Genomic DNA, 9,448 nt, shown 5'->3' on the forward strand with positions numbered 1-9,448 from the left:
GGGCAGAAGACCTAAATTGACATTTCTGCAAAGAAGACATGCAGATGGCCAAGAGTCACATGAAATTTGCTCAACATTGCTAAGTATTAGAAAAAGGCAAAGCAAACTACAATGAGATATCACCTCACACCAGTCAGAAAGGCCATCATCAAAAAATCTGCAAACAATAAATGCTGGAGAGGGTGTAAAGAAAAGGGAACCTTCTACACTGTTGGTGGGAATGTAAATTGGTACAGCCACTATGGAGAACAGTATGGAGGTTCCTTAAGAAACTAAAAATAGAGCTACCATATGATCCAGCAATCCCACTCCTGGGCGTATGTCTGGAGAAAAACATGGTTCGAAATTATACATGCACCCAATGTTCATGGCAGCACTGTCCCCAGTATCCAAGACATGGAAGCAACCTAAATGTCCACCAAAAGAGGAATGGAGAAAGATGAAGTGGTACATATATACAATGTTATATTACCCAGCCATAAAAAAAGAATGAAATAATGCCATTTGCAGCAACATAGATGGACCTGTACATTATCATACTAAATGAAGTAAGTCAGACAAAGTCAAATATAATATGATATCACTTATATGTGGAATCTTAAAATAATGATACAAATGAACTTATTTACAAAACAGAAACAGACTGACAGACTTAGAGCATAAACTTTTGGTTACTGGGGAGGGAGAGGTGGGGGGAGGGATAGATAAGGAGTTTGAGATTGACACGTACACACTGCTATATTTAAAATACATAACTAACAAGGACCTACTGTATAGCACAAGGAACTCTGCTCAATATTCCGTAATAACCTAAATGGGAAAGGAATTTGAATAAGAACTTATACATGTATATGTATAACTGAGTCACTTTGCTGTACACCTGAAACTAACACAACATTGTTAATCAATGATACTCCAATATAAATAAAAATTTAAAAAATAAAGATAATGAGATTCCTTTAAAAAAATAAAAATAAAACATACACATCTTGACATTAAAATACTGAAAAAAAACCCATGTTCCAGAAGGATATCAACAATATATTATTCATATGAAGTTTATAAATTAATAGAAGCCTACTATGTATTTTAATTAACATTATTTATTATGAGTTCATTAAGTTACTCTTTATTAATATTTATATACATTTATATATATTTATAGTAATAACAATATATAAATGGTCTGGGTGAATTTCCAAGAAGATGAAAAACATGGAAATTTATAGAAATGAGGGGAATTGTAGAAGAGTAGGAGTAGTTATCTAAAATTTATGAGAGTAAAAGGAACTGTGATTGTTAACTCTAATTTTTCTTCCTTTTTTTTTTTTACAGGCATACAAATGCCAATAATTTTTAAAATCTCATAGTTGGTACGTGCCTGAAAGTTACCAGCCATAGCTTTTATTTATTTGAATATTATTTTATAAGATTGGAATTAACATTAAAATGGAAACAAAAAAATGTGTAGACATAGGTTTTTAAAGACCGAGTTCCATGGAGGCCAATGCAAGGAGGGGAGACATTTTGAGAAAGAATTACTTTGAACTTGATTTGCAAGTTGATAACTGTTGGGGAAGGGAGTTTAATGCAACATAAACTAAGAAATATTATTTTATTTCCTTCTAGCCTTTGAAATGTTTCAACTGAATTAGTAATCTAAAACTTGGCACTGAAGAGCTAGTAAATAAAGATATTCATTAAATTCAGCAAATAAGTGGAACCCCTTTTCCACTTGATGACAAGGTAGATAATCTTCATGCTTCCTGAATTCTCCCTTAGGATTGACATTACTGGAGGTGTGTGTATGTTGGTGTTATGGCCCCACTGGGTCATTACTTTTCTAGTTTCATTACTTCATTTGTTAGATCTGCTCTCAAAGGATCAGTTTACTGGTTGAGTTTTGTCTCAATGCAATGCCAGCTTTAGTATGTCAGAGCTGTTAACAATCCCTGAGATTGGTTTTAACCCCAGCTCTGACTTTGTCTGTCTCTGTGCCATTTTTTTCTATCTGCAAAATGGGGACAACTACTGTAGAAGGTTAATGCATGCAAAGGTGTTAATACAAGTAATATCCTTGTAAGAGTGAGTGGCATGCTCAATAAAAGTAAAAAGAAAACAATAATATTCGTGGGGGTTCTCTTAGTCATTCTGTATTTCTGTCTGCAACTTCTTTTTCTAATGACTGGAGCAAAGCCAGATTTTCAATACAATATCCTCTTTAACTTTATCATATTACTATTATAAATAGAGAGCTTATCCTTTTTGGTTCAAATCCTTCAGTGTTTCTTAGAAATATTTATGACAATGATAAAACTCACAACATTTCACTGGGCAAGCTGCCTCTGATATATTGTGTTTTCTAGACTTAAACCTACTGCAAGTTTGAATCCTCTTTGGTATGAGCTGTGCTTTTCTTTCTCAAAGAGCAAGAATACATCACTGTATTATTTCTAAGAATGTCTTTTATATTAAATCTGACACCAGCCTTTCCTTTACTCATACTGAATGATGTCACTTCAGAAAGCATTTGAAGACTTGCATAAGAAACATTTCAGGGAGGAAGATACATAGCAAAATTGTGGAGGTAAGAATGGATTTAGGTATTTTCTGCTTTTTACAATACTGGAATAGCTTGTAACAGATGAATTCAACTGCTGGAAAAAAATATTTAAGTTGGTTAAATTAAAAGAATATTATTTGTGGGCATCAGAGAGATACAAAGCTAGAGTAGATTTGATGGACTAAGTCCTAAAAGAAGGAAATGCATCATCGTGAGTCTGATACTCTGCACCACTTTTTCACTTAGGTAACTGCCAATTCATAAGCCAAATTATCAAGACACAGTAATATAGATCTATCTCACCACCACAGCCAATTAAATGTTGGCCAAAGAAGCAAAAAAAAAAAAAAATAAGGCATGAGTACAGTTATATAAATTTAAAGGATTTTTTGTTGGTAGGAGTAATTATTTTAAAGAGAATGAGGTTTAGTTCACAGGAGGGTTCATATGAGAAGAATCTGGTATGCTAGTTATGACCAATTTCTCCATCTAGTGATAGCTAGATGGGTGTCATTCCTTGTGAAAATATACAATTTGTGAACTCTGTATGTCTGACTTTAGTAAATATGCCACTAATAGTTAAAATTTTCCATTTGTCAATGTTAGGAAACAAAATCTTGTGTCCTAACTAGTGCTTGGTTCAATGCAATGACAATATGCACATTCAGTCACAGTAATTAATAGAAAAAGAGACTTACTTTTTCTTAAAAGAAAAGGAAATAAACTTTATCTTTTGATGGGAAAATTAGGAAATTAGCTTCATTAATTCTTCCTCTCCTTCACCTGTCTGCCTGCCTGCCTTCCTTCTTTTTTCTTTTACTCTTTCATCAAATATTTCTCATCTATACTCTGCCAGATGCTGTACATAATATCTGGGCATTCTATCACCATTGAACTATTTTTGGTGAGATGAGAATCTCAATTTACAAAATAAGATCATGGAGAAGAAATCTATCAGATAGAAAGTTCAGACAAAACATTTGTAGGGGAAGTGAGAGACTCTAGTGCTATATAAGTCAAGGGAAGAAAGGATTGAAAGAGGGAGCAATTATTTGAAGGAAGGGATGTAGATATTTTAATTGGAGAGATGGGGAAAAATGGAGAGGAGGGTGGAACTACTAAATGGGAGGTTAGGCAGTCAGCAGTCAGAACCCTAAATGGAAACAATGCTTTCAGCAAGTTAGATTTGAGCTAAAGATGTATATGTGGTTCTGTGGTTTAGAGTTTGTGATTGCTTGTCTTTAGATCAAAGAGAATGGAACATGTACAGGCATACCTCAGAGGTATTGTGGTTTGGTTCCAGACCACTGCAATAAAGAAAATATCACAATAAAGTGAGTCCCAAATTTTAAAAAATTTCCCAGTTCATATAAAAGTTATTTTTACACTATAATCTGTTAAGTTGCAGTAGCATTATGTCTAAAAAGACAATGTACATACCTTAATTGAAACATACTTTATTGCTAAGAAATGCTAAACATAATCTGAGCCTTCAACAAGTTGTAATCTTTTTGCTAGTGGAGGGTCTCGCCTTGATGTTGATGGCTACCAACTGACCAGGGTGGTGGTTGTTGAAGGTTGGGATGGCTGTGGCATGCCTTAAAATAAGACAACGATGAAGTTTCCCATATCAACTGACTCTTCCTTTCATGAACAATTTCTCGATAGCATGCAATGCTGTTTGACAGCATTTTACCGACAGTAGACTTCTTTCAAAATTGGAGTCAATCCTCTCAAACCCTGCCACTGCTTTATCAACTAAATTTATCTAATATTCTAAATCCTTTGTTGTCATTTGAACAATCTTCAGAGCATCTTCACCAGGAGGAGATTCCACCTCAAGAAAACACTATCATTCCTCATCCATAAGAAGCAACTCCTTACCTGTTAAAGATTTATCCTGAGATTACAGCAATTCAGTCACATCTTCAGGCTCCACTTCTAATTCCAGTTCTCCTGCTACTTTCAAAGTCACCCATTAGGGTTGGGATCAACTTCTCTCAAACCCATGTTGATATTTTGACCTTTTCTCATAAATCACAAATGTTCTTAATGGCATCTAGAATGTGGTGAATTTTTTCCAGAAAGTTTTCAATTTATTTTGCCCAGGTCCATAAAAGGAATCATTATCTATGTCAGCTATAGCTTTATGAAGTGTATTTCTTAAATAGGACTTGAAAGTCAAAACTTCTCTTTAATCCATTGGCTACAGAATAGATGTTGTGTTAGCAGGCATGAAAACAACATGAATCTCATTGTATATCTCCATCAGAGCTCTTCGGTGACCAGATGCATTGTCAATGAATAGTAGTATTTTGAAAAGAATCTTTTTCTGAGCAATAGGCTTCAAAGGTGGGCTTAAAATATTCAGCAACCATGCTATAAACAGATGTGCTGTCATCCAAGCTTTGGTATTCTATTTATAGAGCACAGGCAGAGTAGATTGAGCATAATTCTTAAGGACCCTAGGATTTTCAGAATGGTAAATTATTGGCTTCAACTTCAAGTCACCAGCTGCCTTAGACCCTAGCTAGATAGTCAGCCTGTTCTTTGAAACCAGGCATTGACTTCTCCTCTTTATCTATGAAAGTCCTAGATGGCATCTTCTTCCAGTATAAGGTTGTTTTGTCTACATTGAAAATTTGTTGTTTAGGGTAGCCACCTTCATTAAGGACCTCAGCTAGATCTTCTTGATAACTTGCTGCAGCTTCTAAATCAGCACTTGCTGCTTCATCTTGCATGCACTTAACATTAATGGAGACAACTTATTTCCTTAAGCCTCATGAACCAGTCTCTTCTAGCTTCAAACTTTCCTTCTGCAGCTTCCTCACCTCTCTCAACCTTCATGGAATTGAAGAGATTTAGGGCCTTCCTCTGGATGAGTCTTTAGCTTAAGGGAATGTTGTGACTGGTTTGATTTTTTGATGCAGACCACTAAAACTTTTTCCATATCAACAACAAGGCTGCTTTGCTTTCTATCATTCTTGTGTTCACTGGAGTAACATTTGTAGTTTCTTCCAAGAACTTTCCCTTTGCATTCACAAGTTGATTAACTGGCAGCGCAAGAGGCATAGCTTTCAGTCTATCTGCTTTTAACGTGCCTTCCTCACCCAGCTGCATCATTTCTAGAGTTTGATTTAAAGTAAGAGGCCCAGGGGCTTCCCTGGTGGTGCAGTGGTTGAGAGTCCGCCTGCTGATGCAGGGGATGCGGGTTCGTGCCCCGGTCCGGGAAGATCCCACATGCCGCAGAGCGGCTGGGCCCGTGAGCCACGGCCACTGAGCCTGTGTGTCCGGAGCCTGTGCTCCGCAAGGGGAGAGGCCACAACAGTGAGAGGCCCGCGTACTGCAAAAAAATAAATAAATAAAAAAGTAAAGTAAGAGGCCCAAGGAGAGGGAGAGATGGAGAATGGCCCATCGGTGGAGCAGTCAGAACACACACATTTATTGATTAAATTTGCTGTCATATAGGTGTGGTTTGTGGCACCTCAAAACAATTACAATAGTAACGTCAAAGATCACTATTCGCAGATCACCATAACAAATAATAAAACATTTTGAAATATTGCAAGAATTACCAAAATGTGATGCAGAGGCTCAAAGTGAGCAAATACTTTTGAAAAATGGTGCCAGTAGACGTGCTTGATGGAGGCTTGCCACAAACCTTCAATTTGTAAAAAATGCAATATCTACAAAGGGCAATAAACCAAAGCACAAGAAAACAAGGTATGCCTGTATACATGCTAATGGAAATGGTAGAGAAGGAAAAGGTAGCAATACCAAAGAAAAGAAAGAAAAAATAATGGCATAACTTTGTTGAGATGTCAGGTACAATGGGATCCAGAGTCAGGGAGTGGAAGTGGAGGGGAAGACAAGAAAGTGTTTGGTAAGAAGACAGACGTCCCCTCCTGTTCAATAAGTAATAAAGAAAAAACAAGAGCATGTGCTGTGGGGATTGAGGGTAGGAAATTGAGGTAGTTTTGTCTTTTGGGCCTTTTAAGTTTTTGTGATATATCTGAAACATTAGTAAGAGAAAAGTATCTACATGTTCATAGAAATGTACATCTTTAAAGGATGAAATCTACTTTAGGTATATTAAATCACAATAATCCTGCCTTTAAAATGAGAAAAAATGAGTTACATTGACATACCTCCCCCTTTTGTTTTTGCTTCATCATGTAACGATACAATGATAATAAAAGTTATTTAGTCTCGGGAAAAGAAGAATGCAAAAATTATAAAATTATTTGTACAAATTAAGAAAAAATTATAATTTAGATGGTGAACAACTTGTCACTGTTTTTGATGATAATCAATGTATTTATATCACACTTCATGATTTCTAGTTCCTTAGAAATTGAGTAGACTGGCACATTTTTCTCTATTAAAATGATAAATGAACTTAAGTGATAGTAATGGATATTTTTATCAAATAATAAAAGCAATAAATAAGCTAAGAGTAGTAGCTCCAGTACATACTTATTAAATGTAGGATATATTGTATTTTTATTACTAGTGATGTGGCTGTTTAAGAGAAGTAATTGTCATGTATGATTCTTTTTACAGTTAGTTATAAATTATTTCCTTATCATGCTTTAAAGATGTCTAAAATATTATGGTTTCAGAATTAGGAAAGATCAAATGATTATTTTTTTACAATTAATTCATATATTTCTAAATTATCTTTATGAATCATAGCTAACCAAAAACTTCAAAATTCTGGGCCCAGTAAATATTACTGACAGAATAATCATCTTAATTTAGTAGTAAAGGTACTATTTTTAAAAATTTTATTTAATTTTATTTTTTTTGCGGTACGTGGGCCTCTCACTGCTGTGGCCTCTCCCGTTGTGGAGCACAGGCTCCGGACGCGCTGGCTCAGCGGCCATGGCTCATGGGCCCAGCTGCTCCGCGGCATGTGGGATCTTCCTGGACCTGGGCACGAACCCGTGTCCCCTGCATTGGCAGGTGGACTCTCAACCACTGCACCACCAGGGAAGCCCTAAAGGTACATTTTTAGTACTATATAGCACACTAACTAATACATACCTTGATTGTGATATTTCAATCACAAATTTGCAGTATTTTTCCTGTTTGTGAAGAAGCTGCTTGTAACACTTTTTTTCCAGAGAAAGCCTTAGGCTGTGCTAAAGGATGAGGGCATGTTTCATATAGTGATAAATAACAACAAAAAAATGAAACATCAAAAGTAGTGTGAACTACAACATACATGGAAATTTACTGAGATACTATTTCTAAGATTTTAAAAATCTTTAGAATTTATTCATTTTAAAACTTATTTTTAAGCAGTATCCCATAAATAACAAACTCTTTTGTTAAGCCCTTTGTAATGTAGGAGTTTGAGAGGCTAATGTTCCTTTTCTAGAAGGATTATATCTATAGCGTCAGGAAGCAGCATAATCTACTTTTGATACCATTCAAGTACCACAGGGGTAAAAGCTTACATTGTAAAATTTTTACTGGAACATTTGACCGCTTGATTGTTGTAAAAAGTTCAAACAAAAATGAATGTTTTTTGACATTCTATTACATTAAATATTACTTTCCTCTATGTCTGATATATTTTGCTGTATTTCCTACCAAGTATATATGAAGAACTCTGAATTTATTTTCTACCATAATTATTTATCCTATATTGTGTGTTTATTTGTTTCTGTGGTATGTTAGAGAAATAAATCTTGACTACCTTCTGGCTTTCTAATTCTTTTTCTGGATTGTGCATTCTGTTATTCACACTACATATAGATTTTTTTTTCATTTTTGTCTTTATTAGGACTTCCCTGGCAGTCCAGTGATTAAGACTTTGCCTTCCAATGCAGGGGGTGTGAGTTCAATCCCCTGTCAGGGAGCTAAGATACCACATGCCTCGTGGCCAAAAACAAAAAACAAACAAACCAAAAAACCATAAAACAGAAGCAATGCTGTAACAAATTCAATAAAAGACTTTAAAACTGGTCCACATCAAAAAACATTTGGCTTTATCATCTGAAACCTCTACTTGCCTCTTTCCAAAATAAATGCTTATTCATCTATTTTTGCTTTTCTGTTTATAATACAGTATAGATAATAATACTGTATGTACTTTTCAAAAATTCTTTTCTCTAAAAGATATTTTGAATATTGCTCATGTCTTTAAGTATGATACTTTGTTTCTTTGATAGTTATGCTACCTCAGATATATGTTTTTCTTATTGTAATCCAGACCTTTGCTTGATCAGCACAGATATCTAGAGGGATATCACTCTAATTAGTTTCCTTAGTTAAAGGAGGGATGTTTTCCTGAGTATGGAGACAATTCTGATAAGAAATAAAATGTCTTTGCTCCATGATTCTACATGAGAGTTGAGAGGACTCACATTTGAACAGGTTCTTCCATTGAATTCTCTCTCCCTTTTGTTTAAAGAGGGGGAACTGCTTTTTAATCCTACTCTCACATTCATTATATCAGAGTGGTTTCATTGTTCTTTAGTCAATTGTTTGGGAATGAAAATCCAAGGCTCAGGCTCATTCCATCGCCCAGCTCTCAACTCTCCCACATATATTTTGCTAATAATGAGGAATTATACTAAGAGTATTTTTTTATGGACTTATTCTTATTGGTGTTGAGTGGTAGATTTTATAGGTCTTTGGATTTGAACACCTTCTGATCCAATTTTCTGTAGAACTTAACAGAAATGAAATACTGCTAAAAGCAAGAACTAATGGGTTCTGATTTTTACTTCTAGAACTATTACGGATTTAATATTTTTATATTTGTTCCGCCATTTGAAATGGATTCTGATAGGGAGAGATAAATTCCTGTATATAATAAAATTCCTTGGGTAAGGCTCACTGGTTTCTTTAATAAAGCCTTTTTCTTTGCTCCTT

This window comes from Delphinapterus leucas, chromosome 12, assembly GCF_059928025.1.
Source record: "Delphinapterus leucas isolate spDelLeu-1000000601 "Yukka" chromosome 12, BTC_Dleu_Yukka2, whole genome shotgun sequence".
NCBI classification, from domain to species: Eukaryota; Metazoa; Chordata; class Mammalia; order Artiodactyla; family Monodontidae; genus Delphinapterus; species Delphinapterus leucas.